This window comes from Oncorhynchus keta, unplaced genomic scaffold (genome assembly GCF_023373465.1).
Source record: "Oncorhynchus keta strain PuntledgeMale-10-30-2019 unplaced genomic scaffold, Oket_V2 Un_contig_3924_pilon_pilon, whole genome shotgun sequence".
NCBI lineage: Eukaryota > Metazoa > Chordata > Actinopteri > Salmoniformes > Salmonidae > Oncorhynchus > Oncorhynchus keta.
Genome location: NW_026287505.1, coordinates 52,360 through 64,960, shown reverse-complemented (window position 1 = coordinate 64,960; position 12,601 = coordinate 52,360). Strand labels below are relative to the sequence as shown.

Sequence of the window (12,601 nt, the reverse complement as noted above, 5' to 3'; positions counted from 1 at the left end):
TCAGAACTGCTGGACACCAGCATGACTGATCATCGGGAAGGAGATCTGAATGACTGCTAAGGCTTGGTCCATACATTCAGAACTGCTGGACACCAGCATAAAGCACTGATCATCGGGAAGGAGATCTGAATGACTGCTAAGGCTTGGTCCATACATTCAGAACTGCTGGACACCAGCATGACTGATCATCGGGAAGGAGATCTGAATGACTGCTAAGGCTTGGTCCATACACTCAGATCTGCTGGACACCAGCATGACTGATCATCGGGAAGGAGATCTGAATGACTGCTAAGGCTTGGTCCATACATTCAGAACTGCTGGACACCAGCATGACTGATCATCGGGAAGGAGATCTGAATGACTGCTAAGGCTCGGTCCATACAGTCAGAACTGCTGGACACCAGCATGACTGATCATCGGGAAGGAGATCTGAATGACTGCTAAGGCTTGGTCCATACATTCAGAACTGCTGGACACCAGCATGACTGATCATCGGGAAGGAGATCTGAATGACTGCTAAGGCTTGGTCCATACATTCAGAACTGCTGGACACCAGCATAAAGACTGATCATCGGGAAGGAGATCTGAATGACTGCTAAGGCTTGGTCCATACATTCAGAGCTGCTGGACACCAGCATGACTGATCATCGGGAAGGAGATCTGTATGACTGCTAAGGCTTGGTCCATACATTCAGAGCTGCTGGACACCAGCATGACTGATCATCGGGAAGGAGATCTGTATGACTGCTAAGGCTTGGTCCATACATTCAGAACTGCTGGACACCAGCATGACTGATCATTGGGAAGGAGATCTGAATGACTGCTAAGGCTTGGTCCATACATTCAGAACTGCTGGACACCAGCATGACTGATCATCGGGAAGGAGATCTGAATGACTGCTAAGGCTTGGTCCATACATTCAGAACTGCTGGACACCAGCATGACTGATCATCGGGAAGGAGATCTGAATGACTGCTAAGGCTTGGTCCATACATTCAGAACTGCTGGACACCAGCATGACTGATCATCGGGAAGGAGATCTGAATGACTGCTAAGGCTTGGTCCATACATTCAGAACTGCTGGACACCAGCATGATCATCTGGCTTGGTCCATACATTCAGAACTGCTGGACACCAGCATGACTGATCATCGGGAAGGAGATCTGAATGACTGCTAAGGCTTGGTCCATACATTCAGAACTGCTGGACACCAGCATGACTGATCATCGGGAAGGAGATCTGAATGACTGCTAAGGCTTGGTCCATACATTCAGAACTGCTGGACACCAGCATGACTGATCATCGGGAAGGAGATCTGAATGACTGCTAAGGCTTGGTCCATACATTCAGAACTGCTGGACACCAGCATGACTGATCATCGGGAAGGAGATCTGAATGACTGCTAAGGCTTGGTCCATACATTCAGAACTGCTGGACACCAGCATGACTGATCATCGGGAAGGAGATCTGAATGACTGCTAAGGCTTGGGCCATACATTCAGAACTGCTGGACACCAGCATGACTGATCATCGGGAAGGAGATCTGAATGACTGCTAAGGCTTGGTCCATACATTCAGAACTGCTGGACACCAGCATGACTGATCATCGGGAAGGAGATCTGAATGACTGCTAAGGCTCGGTCCATACATTCAGAACTGCTGGACACCAGCATGACTGATCATCGGGAAGGAGATCTGAATGACTGCTAAGGCTTGGTCCATACATTCAGAACTGCTGGACACCAGCATGACTGATCATCGGGAAGGAGATCTGAATGACTGCTAAGGCTTGGTCCATACATTCAGAACTGCTGGACACCAGCATGACTGATCATCGGGAAGGAGATCTGAATGACTGCTAAGGCTTGGTCCATACATTCAGAGCTGCTGGACACCAGCATGACTGATCATCGGGAAGGAGATCTGAATGACTGCACTGGCCCATACATTCAGAACTGCTGGACACCAGCATGACTGATCATCGGGAAGGAGATCTGAATGACTGCTAAGGCTTGGTCCATACATTCAGAACTGCTGGACACCAGCATGACTGATCATCGGGAAGGAGATCTGAATGACTGCTAAGGCTTGGTCCATACATTCAGAACTGCTGGACACCAGCATGACTGATCATCGGGAAGGAGATCTGAATGACTGCTAAGGCTTGGTCCATACATTCAGAACTGCTGGACACCAGATGACTGATCATGAAGGAGATCTGAATGACTGCTAAGGCTTGGTCCATACATTCAGAACTGCTGGACACCAGCATGACTGATCATCGGGAAGGAGATCTGAATGACTGCTAAGGCTTGGTCCATACATTCAGAACTGCTGGACACCAGCATACTAAACTAAAGCACTGATCATCGGGAAGGAGATCTGAATGACTGCTAAGGCTTGGTCCATACATTCAGAACTGCTGGACCACAGCATACTAAACTAAAGCACTGATCATCGGGAAGGAGATCTGAATGACTGCTAAGGCTTGGTCCATACATTCAGAGCTGCTGGACACCATACAAACTGACTGATCATCGGGAAGGAGATCTGAATGACTGCTAAGGCTTGGTCCATACATTCAGAACTGCTGGACACCAGCATGACTGATCATCGGGAAGGAGATCTGAATGACTGCTAAGGCTTGGTCCATACATTCAGAACTGCTGGACACCAGCATGACTGATCATCGGGAAGGAGATCTGAATGACTGCTAAGGCTTGGTCCATACATTCAGAGCTGCTGGACACCAGCATGACTGATCATCGGGAAGGAGATCTGAGACTGCTAAGGCTTGGTCCATACATTCAGAGCTGCTGGACACCAGCATAAAGCACTGATCATCGGGAAGGAGATCTGAATGACTGCTAAGGCTTGGTCCATACATTCAGAGCTGCTGGACACCAGCATGACTGATCATCGGGAAGGAGATCTGAATGACTGCTAAGGCTTGGTCCATACATTCAGAGCTGCTGGACACCAGCATGACTGATCATCGGGAAGGAGATCTGAATGACTGCTAAGGCTTGGTCCATACATTCAATAATGAAATAGGTAGCCACGCCTACAAAACTAAACCAATCCGTATGTTCCAATTAAAAAGGCCTGATTAACATGACATCCACAATGCAGCCACGTCCTGAGTCCCCAGTGCCGACACATTCACAAATCAAAAGATGTTTTTAGTTTTTAGTTTAAAAGCTCTGACTGAAGGATCGAGAACAATAAATACTTTTCAATGAGAAAACAGAACTCCACTTTGGTTAAAAAGTTTTTTTTTAAATACTTCTGTTTTCAGAGATTCTGCCTACGAGGCAATACTGTGATCATTTTAGGGAGAAGCCAAACTATTTAGCCAACATTTGAACACCACCGCAGAAACTTCAGCTATTCAGCATTTTCCCAATGAAGTAGCGCAGTTGTGTTGTTTGTCTAGAGAACTAGGGCCGATCCCTCGCAGCCCTCTTCTTCTAATGCATTGTGGGGGAAAAGGTCCATCAAATTCTGAGATGAATATAGCATCCTGGTATTTGAACCAAATTCACACATTATAAAACATGACATTGTCTGCATACTGAGAATGGATCATACTGAGAATGGATCATACAGAGAGTGGATCATATTGAGAATGGATCATACTGACAATGGATCATACTGAGAATGGATCATATTGAGAATGGATCATACTGAGAATGGATCATGGAATGGATCATATATCATACAGAAACTGAGAATGGATCATTTTGGATCATACTGAGGATGGATCATACTGGATCATAAGAAACTGTACCATACTCAAACTACCTACTATTTAGTATGGGCTTTGGGACACGGAACTAGGCACTGAAACGCTGCATGAATTACAGTTAGTTGTCTGTTTCTTTGTAAGACTGGACTGAAAAGACAGCGGAGACGAGACCTGAATGGAATCACATTTCACAGCAACTCACACACACACACACACACACACACGCAACACACACACACACACACACACACACACACACACACACACACACACACACACACACACACACACACACACACACACACACACACACACACACACACACACACACACACACACACACACACACACACACACACAACACACACACACAGACACAGACACACGCACACACACACTCCTTTTAGAGTAAGAGAAGCACAGTCTGTGTCCACAGGGCCATCCCCAGACATACAGACAGCTGGGATAGTTTATCTGCCCATTCACACACACAAACACACACACTGTTGTTCAATGTGTTCAGACTAAGTGGTGTGGAGTGTGTGTCCTCTATTATTGACTGTGTGTTTAGAGAGGTTGGTACATTGTTATTACAGGGACACAACTGCACCTTCTAATGTCATTAACACATCAGTGTGTGTGTGTGTGTGTGTGTGTGTGTGTGTGTGTGTGTGTGTGTGTGTGTGTGTGTGTGTGTGTGTGTGACATTAGAGGGTGCAGCACACACACACACACTGATGTGTTAATGACATTAGAAGTGTGGGGGGTTCCTTCTATCCTTACCTACAATCCCCAAAAGTCCCCACAAGGTTATTTTAAACATAGGGGTAAGGTTTAGAGTTAAGGTTACAATTATAATTAGGTTTGGGGTAAGTGTAAGGAGTTGGGTTTAGGTTTGGTTTAACAGGTTAAGGTTAGGGTTAAGGTTAGGGTTAAGGTTTGGGTTAAGGTTAAGGTTAGGGTTAAGGTTTGGGTTAAGGTTAGGGTTAAGGTTAAGGTTAGGGTTAAGGTTTGGGTTAAGGTTAAGGTTAGGGTCAAGGTTTGGGTTAAGGTTTGGGTTAAGGTTAGGGTTAAGGTTAGGGTTAAGGTTAGGGTTAAGGTTAGGGTCAAGGTTTGGGGTAAGTGTAAGGGGTTGGGTTTAGGTTTGGTTTTACAGGTTAAGGTTAGGGTCAAGGTTTGGGTTAAGGTTAGGGTCGAGGTTAGGGTCAAGGTTAGGGTTGGGGGTTAAGGTTAGGGTTAAGGTTTAGGGTTTGGTTTTAGGGTTAAGGTTAGGGTTAAGGTTTGGGTTAAGGTTAGGGTCAAGGTTTGGGTTAAGGTTAGGGTTAAGGTTAGGGTTAAGGTTTGGGTCCAAGGTTTGGGTTAAGGTTAGGGTCAAGGTTTGGGTTAAGGTTAGGGTTAAGGTTAGGTTAGGTTAGGGTTAAGGTTTGGTTAAGGTTAGGGTTAGGGTTAAGGTTAGGGTTAAGGTTTGGGTCAGGTTTGGGTTAAGGTTTGGGTTAAGGTTAGGGTCAAGGTTTGGGTGAGGGTTAGGGTCAAGGTTTGGGTGAGGTTAGGGTTAAGGTTTGGGTTAAGGTTAGGGTTAAGGTTAGGGTTAAGGTTAGGGTTAAGGTTTGGGTTAGGGTTAAGGTTTGGGGGTCCAAGGTTAAGGTTAGGGTTAAGGTTTGGGTTAAGGTTTGGGTTAAGGTTAGGGTTAAGGTTAGGGTCAAGGTTTGGGTTAAGGTTAGGGTTAAGGTTAGGGTTAAGGTTAGGGTTAAGGTTTGGGTTAAGGTTAGGGTCAAGGTTAGGGTTAAAGGTTTGGGTTAGGTTAGGGTTAAGGTTTGGGTTAAGGTTAGGGTTTGGGTTGAGGTCAAGGTTTGGGTTAGGTTAGGGTAAGGTTTGGGTGAGGGTTAGGGTCAAGGTTAGGGTTAAGGTTTGGGTCAAGGTTAGGGTTAAGGTTTGGGTTAAGGTTAGGGTCAAGGTTTGGGTGAGGGTTAGGGGTCAGAGTATGTGAGTGGAGCTGGAGCGGAGTGTGCCCAATTTGACTGGAGCGAGATTCCCCTTAAGGAAGCTGAGAATTTTCCCAGCTTTTTGTTAAAAATCGCGCAACATTTCAGCGCCCTGCTATTCATGCCAGGAATATAGTATATGCATATGATTAGTATGTGTGGATAGAAAACACTCAGACGTTTCTAAAACTGGTTAAATCACGGCTGTGACTATAACAGAACGTGCGTTTCATCGAAAAGTGCAGGAAAATCTGATCACTTAAATGGGAAAATATATCCATGCGCAACTTCAAACATTTGTTAAAAGTGACCCATATTAAATGGGGCCGAGGTTACAATACCTACAGCTTCCACACGATGTCAACAGTCTTGTCATTTGTCTCGGATTTGTTTCTTGGTCAAACGGACACAAGGAAGCCGATTTCTTCCGGTCTCCGACAGGATGTTTTGGTTGAGAAATATCCGGACATGATTTCAAGACGTGGAGCTAAAGAATAAACATCGCCCCGTGATCATTTTGATAGATTATTAACGTTTACTAATACCTAAAGTTGCATTACAAAAGTACTTCGAAGTGTTTTGTGAAAGTTTATCGTCAACCTTTTTAATTATTAAAAATTACGTTGTGTTATCAAACTCAGTTTTTCCCTTGATTACACAGTCTTCATAGATCGATATCTAGGCTATAGATAGACCGAATTAATAAAAAAAAGACCCAAATAAATGTTTATGGGACATCTAGGAGTGCCAAGAAAGAAGCTCATCAAAGGTAATGAATGTTTTATATTTTATTTCTGCGTTTTGGGTAGCGCCGGCTAACGCAAAATCTGTCGTGTTAGGTGACGTTGCAGTATTTTGTGGGTACATGCTATCAGATAATAGCTTCTCATGCTTTCGCCGAAAAGCATTTTACAAATCTGACTTGGTGGATAAATTCACAACGAGTGTAGCTTTAATTCACTACCTTGAATGTGTATTTTAATGAAAGTTTAATGAAAGTTTGAGTTTTATCAAAAACTATAGGTGTCGCTCTGAAATTCCGCTGAGTGATGTTCCTGCGTGGGAACTGTATTCTGCGACATCCTTAATAAGCTGGAGCGTCAGCCTTCTCGACCTCTCCAATCTGGCTCCAGTAACGTTCACTTCGCTAGCTCAGGACGTGCCGGCCCAGCATGCATCTGTAGTCTACTACTGCCCCTTGCTTTAGCTGTCATGGAGTTCACTAAATATTATCATAAAGAAACTGATGGAACACACAGGTGATAAATCAAGGTGACTTATAAAGATGAGGACCAAGAGCAAGAGTGGGAGTGTGGTGATGTAGTGTCCACTACTAAAGAAGAGAGGGAGTGTGGTGATGTAGTGTCCACAACTAAAGAAGAGAGGGAGTGTGGTGATGTAGTGTCCACAACTAAAGAAGAGAGGGAGTGTGGTGATGTAGTGTCCACTACTAAAGAAGAGAGGGAGTGTGGTGATGTAGTGTCCACAACTAAAGAAGAGAGGGAGTGTGGTGATGTAGTGTCCACAACTAAAGAAGAGAGGGAGTGTGGTGATGTAGTGTCCACAACTAAAGAAGAGGGAGTGTGGTGATGGGAGTGTCCACAACTAAAGAAGAGGGGAGTGTGGTGATGTAGTGTCCACAACTAAAGAAGAGAGGGAGTGTGGTGATGTAGTGTCCACAACTAAAGAAGAGAGGGAGTGTGGTGATGTAGTGTCCACAACTAAAGAAGAGAGGGAGTGTGGTGATGTAGTGTCCACAACTAAAGAAGAGGGGAGTGTGGTGATGTAGTGTCCACAACTAAAGAAGAGGAGGGAGTGTGGTGAGGGAGTGTGTGTCCACAACTAAAGAAGAGAGGAGTGTGGTGATGTAGTGTCCACTACTAAAGAAGAGAGGGGAGTGTGGTGATGTAGTGTCCACAACTAAAGAAGAGGGGAGTGTGGTGATGTAGTGTCCACAACTAAAGAAGAGGGAGTGTGGTGATGTAGTGTCCACAACTAAAGAAGAGAGGGAGTGTGGTGATGTAGTGTCCACAACTAAAGAAGAGGGGAGTGTGGTGATGTAGTGTCCACAACTAAAGAAGAGAGGGAGTGTGGTGATGTAGTGTCCACTACTAAAGAAGAGAGGGTTAGTGTGGTGATGTAGTGTCCACAACTAAAGAAGAGGGAGTGTGGTGATGTAGTGTCCACAACTAAAGAAGAGGGAGTGTGGTGATGTAGTGTCCACAACTAAAGAAGAGGGGAGTGTGGTGATGTAGTGTCCACAACTAAAGAAGAGAGGGAGTGTGGTGATGTAGTGTCCACAACTAAAGAAGAGGGAGTGTGGTGATGTAGTGTCCACAACTAAAGACAGAAAGAGGGAGTGTGGTGATGTAGTGTCCACTACTAAAGAAGAGAGGGAGTGTGGTGATGTAGTGTCCACAACTAAAGAAGAGAGGGAGTGTGGTGATGTAGTGTCCACTACTAAAGAAGAGAGGGAGTGTGGTGATGTAGTGTCCACAACTAAAGAAGAAGAGGGAAGTGTGGTGATGTAGTGTCCACAACTAAAGAAGAGAGGAGTGTGGTGATGTAGTGTCCACAACTAAAGAAGAGAGGAGTGTGGTGATGTAGTGTCCACTACTAAAGAAGAGGGGAGTGTGGTGATGTAGTGTCCACTACTAAAGAAGAGGGGAGTGTGGTGATGTAGTGTCCACTACTAAAGAAGAGAGGGAGTGTGGTGATGTAGTGTCCACAACTAAAGAAGAGAGGGAGTGTGGTGATGTAGTGTCCACTACTAAAGAAGAGGGGAGTGTGGTGATGTAGTGTCCACAACTAAAGAAGAGGGAGTGTGGTGATGTAGTGTCCACAACTAAAGAAGAGAGGGAGTGTGGTGATGTCCAGTGTCCACTACTAAAGAAGAGGGAGTGTGGTGATGTAGTGTCCACAACTAAAGAAGAGAGGGAGTGTGGTGATGTAGTGTCCACAACTAAAGAAGAGAGGGAGTGTGGTGATGTAGTGTCCACTAAAGAAGAAAGAAGAGAGGGAGTGTGGTGATGTAGTGTCCACAACTAAAGAAGAGGGAGTGTGGTGATGTAGTGTCCACAACTAAAGAAGAGAGGGAGTGTGGTGATGTAGTGTCCACAACTAAAGAAGAGAGGGAGTGTGGTGATGTGAGTGTCCACAACTAAAGAAGAGAGGGAGTGTGGTGATGTAGTGTCCACAACTAAAGAAGAGAGGAGTGTGGTGATGTAGTGTCCACAACTAAAGAAGAGAGGAGTGTGGTGATGTAGTGTCCACAACTAAAGAAGAGAGGGAGTGTGGTGATGTAGTGTCCACAACTAAAGAAGAGAGGGAGTGTGGTGATGTAGTGTCCACAACTAAAGAAGAGAGGGAGTGTGGTGATGTAGTGTCCACAACTAAAGAAGAGAGGAGTGTGGTGATGTAGTGTCCACAACTAAAGAAGAGGGAGTGTGGTGATGTAGTGTCCACAACTAAAGAAGTGGGGAGTGTGGTGATGTAGTGTCCACAACTAAAGAAGTGGGGAGTGTGGTGATGTAGTGTCCACAACTAAAGAAGAGAGGGAGTGTGGTGATGTAGTGTCCACAACTAAAGAAGAGAGGGAGTGTGGTGATGTAGTGTCCACAACTAAAGAAGAGAGGGAGTGTGGTGATGTAGTGTCCACAACTAAAGAAGAGAGGGAGTGTGGTGATGTAGTGTCCACAACTAAAGAAGAGGGGAGTGTGGTGATGTAGTGTCCACAACTAAAGAAGAGAGGGAGTGTGGTGATGTAGTGTCCACAACTAAAGAAGAGAGGGAGTGTGGTGATGTAGTGTCCACAACTAAAGAAGAGAGGGAGTGTGGTGATGTAGTGTCCACAACTAAAGAAGAGAGGGAGTGTGGTGATGTAGAAGAGTCCACAACTAAAGAAGAGAGGGAGTGTGGTGATGTAGTGTCCACAACTAAAGAAGAGAGGGAGTGTGGTGATGTAGTGTCCACAACTAAAGAAGAGGGAGTGTGGTGATGTAGTGTCCACAACTAAAGAAGAGAGGGAGTGTGGTGATGTAGTGTCCACAACTAAAGAAGAGGGAGTGTGGTGATGTAGTGTCCACAACTAAAGAAGAGAGGGAGTGTGGTGATGTAGTGTCCACAACTAAAGAAGAGAGGGAGTGTGGTGATGTAGTGTCCACAACTAAAGAAGAGAGGGAGTGTGGTGATGTAGTGTCCACAACTAAAGAAGAGAGGGAGTGTGGTGATGTAGTGTCCACTACTAAAGAAGAGAGGGAGTGTGGTGATGTAGTGTCCACAACTAAAGAAGAGAGGGAGTGTGGTGATGTAGTGTCCACAACTAAAGAAGAGGGAGTGTGGTGATGTAGTGTCCACAACTAAAGAAGAGGGGAGTGTGGTGATGTAGTGTCCACTACTAAAGAAGAGAGGGAGTGTGGTGATGTAGTGTCCACTACTAAAGAAGAGGGAGTGTGGTGATGTAGTGTCCACAACTAAAGAAGAGAGGAAGTGTGGTGATGTAGTGTCCACAACTAAAGAAGAGGGAGTGTGGTGATGTAGTGTCCACAACTAAAGAAGAGGGGAGTGTGGTGATGTAGTGTCCACAACTAAAGAAGAGAGGGAGTGTGGTGATGTAGTGTCCACAACTAAAGAAGAGAGGGAGTGTGGTGATGTAGTGTCCACAACTAAAGAAGAGAGGGAGTGTGGTGATGTAGTGTCCACTACTAAAGAAGAGGGGAGTGTGGTGATGTAGTGTCCACAACTAAAGAAGAGAGGGAGTGTGGTGATGTAGTGTCCACAACTAAAGAAGAGAGGGAGGTGTGGTGATGTAGTGTCCACAACTAAAGAAGAGAGGGAGTGTGGTGATGTGTCCACAACTAAAGAAGAGAGGAGTGTCCACAACTAAAGAAGAGAGGGAGTGTGATGTGATGAGAGGGAGTGTGGTGATGTGTCCACTACTAAAGAAGAGGGAGTGTGGTGATGTAGTGTCCACAACTAAAGAAGAGAGGGAGTGTGGTGATGTAGTGTCCACAACTAAAGAAGAGAGGGAGTGTGGTGATGTAGTGTCCACAACTAAAGAAGAGAGGGAGTGTGGTGATGTAGTGTCCACAACTAAAGAAGAGAGGGAGTGTGGTGATGTAGTGTCCACAACTAAAGAAGAGAGGGAGTGTGGTGATGTAGTGTCCACAACTAAAGAAGAGAGGGAGTGTGGTGATGTAGTGTCCACAACTAAAGAAGAGAGGTGGTGATGGTGACTACTAAAGAGAGAGGGAGTGTGGTGATGTGTCCACAACTAAAGAAGAGGGGAGTGGTGATGTAGTGTCCACAACTAAAGAAGAGAGGGAGTGTGGTGATGTAGTGTCCACAACTAAAGAAGAGAGGAGTGTGGTGATGTAGTGTCCACAACTAAAGAAGAGAGGGAGTGTGGTGATGTAGTGTCCACAACTAAAGAAGAGAGGGAGTGTGGTGATGTAGTGTCCACAACTAAAGAAGAGAGGGGTGAGTGTGGTGATGTAGTGTCCACAACTAAAGAAGAGAGGGAGTGTGGTGATGTAGTGTCCACAACTAAAGAAGAGAGGGAGTGTGGTGATGTAGTGTCCACTACTAAAGAAGAGGGAGTGTGGTGATGTAGTGTCCACAACTAAAGAAGAGGGGAGTGTGGTGATGTAGTGTCCACAACTAAAGAAGAGAGGAGTGTGGTGATGTAGTGTCCACAACTAAAGAAGAGAGGGAGTGTGGTGATGTAGTGTCCACTACTAAAGAAGAGGGGGTGAGTGTGGTGATGTAGTGTCCACAACTAAAGAAGAGAGGGAGTGTGGTGATGTAGTGTCCACAACTAAAGAAGAGAGGGAGTGTGGTGATGTAGTGTCCACTACTAAAGAAGAGAGGGAGTGTGGTGATGTAGTGTCCACAACTAAAGAAGAGAGGGGTGAGTGTGGTGATGATGTAGTGTCCACAACTAAAGAAGAGAGGGAGTGTGGTGATGTAGTGTCCACAACTAAAGAAGAGAGGGAGTGTGGTGATGTAGTGTCCACAACTAAAGAAGAGAGGGAGTGTGGTGATGTAGTGTCCACAACTAAAGAAGAGAGGGAGTGTGGTGATGTAGTGTCCACAACTAAAGAAGAGAGGGAGTGTGGTGATGTAGTGTCCACAACTAAAGAAGAGAGGGGAGTGTGGTGATGTAGTGTCCACAACTAAAGAAGAGAGGGAGTGTGGTGATGTAGTGTCCACTACTAAAGAAGAGAGGGAGTGTGGTGATGTAGTGTCCACAACTAAAGAAGAGAGGAGTGTGGTGATGTAGTGTCCACAACTAAAGAAGAGGGAGTGTGGTGATGTAGTGTCCACTACTAAAGAAGAGAGGGAGTGTGGTGATGTAGTGTCCACTACTAAAGAAGAGGTGTGGTGATGTAGTGGTGATGTAGTGTCCACTACTAAAGAAGAGGGAGTGTGGTGATGTAGTGTCCACAACTAAAGAAGAGGAGGGAGTGTGGTGATGTAGTGTCCACAACTAAAGAAGAGAGGAGTGTGGTGATGTAGTGTCCACTACTAAAGAAGAGAGGAGTGTGGTGATGTAGTGTCCACTACTAAAGAAGAGAGGGAGTGTGGTGATGTAGTGTCCACAACTAAAGAAGAGGGGAGTGTGGTGATGTAGTGTCCACTACTAAAGAAGAGAGGGAGTGTGGTGATGTAGTGTCCACTACTAAAGAAGAGAGGGAGTGTGGTGATGTAGTGTCCACAATATATAGGAGAGATGACATGTAGTCTATTTAGTGTTTATATGGTAGAAAAGGACAGGGAGCTGTGTTTAGGGTGTTTAGGAGAGGTGTTTATCAGAGGTAGTTTAGGTAGAGGTGTTTAGGGCTGGTGTTTAGGGAGAGGTGTTTATCAGGTT

The 12,601-nt window shown here is 45.4% G+C and overlaps 1 long non-coding RNA gene across 1 annotated transcript; it reads left to right on the top strand.

Annotated features, from left to right (window-relative positions):
* Positions 1-9,168: 9,168 nt before the first annotated feature.
* On the top strand, positions 9,169-11,894 carry LOC127924294 (uncharacterized). The gene is made up of 3 exons (XR_008117594.1): positions 9,169-9,243; positions 10,674-10,951; positions 11,682-11,894. It is a non-coding gene; the product is annotated as an uncharacterized LOC127924294 (long non-coding RNA).
* The last annotated feature ends 707 nt before the right edge of the window (positions 11,895-12,601 follow it).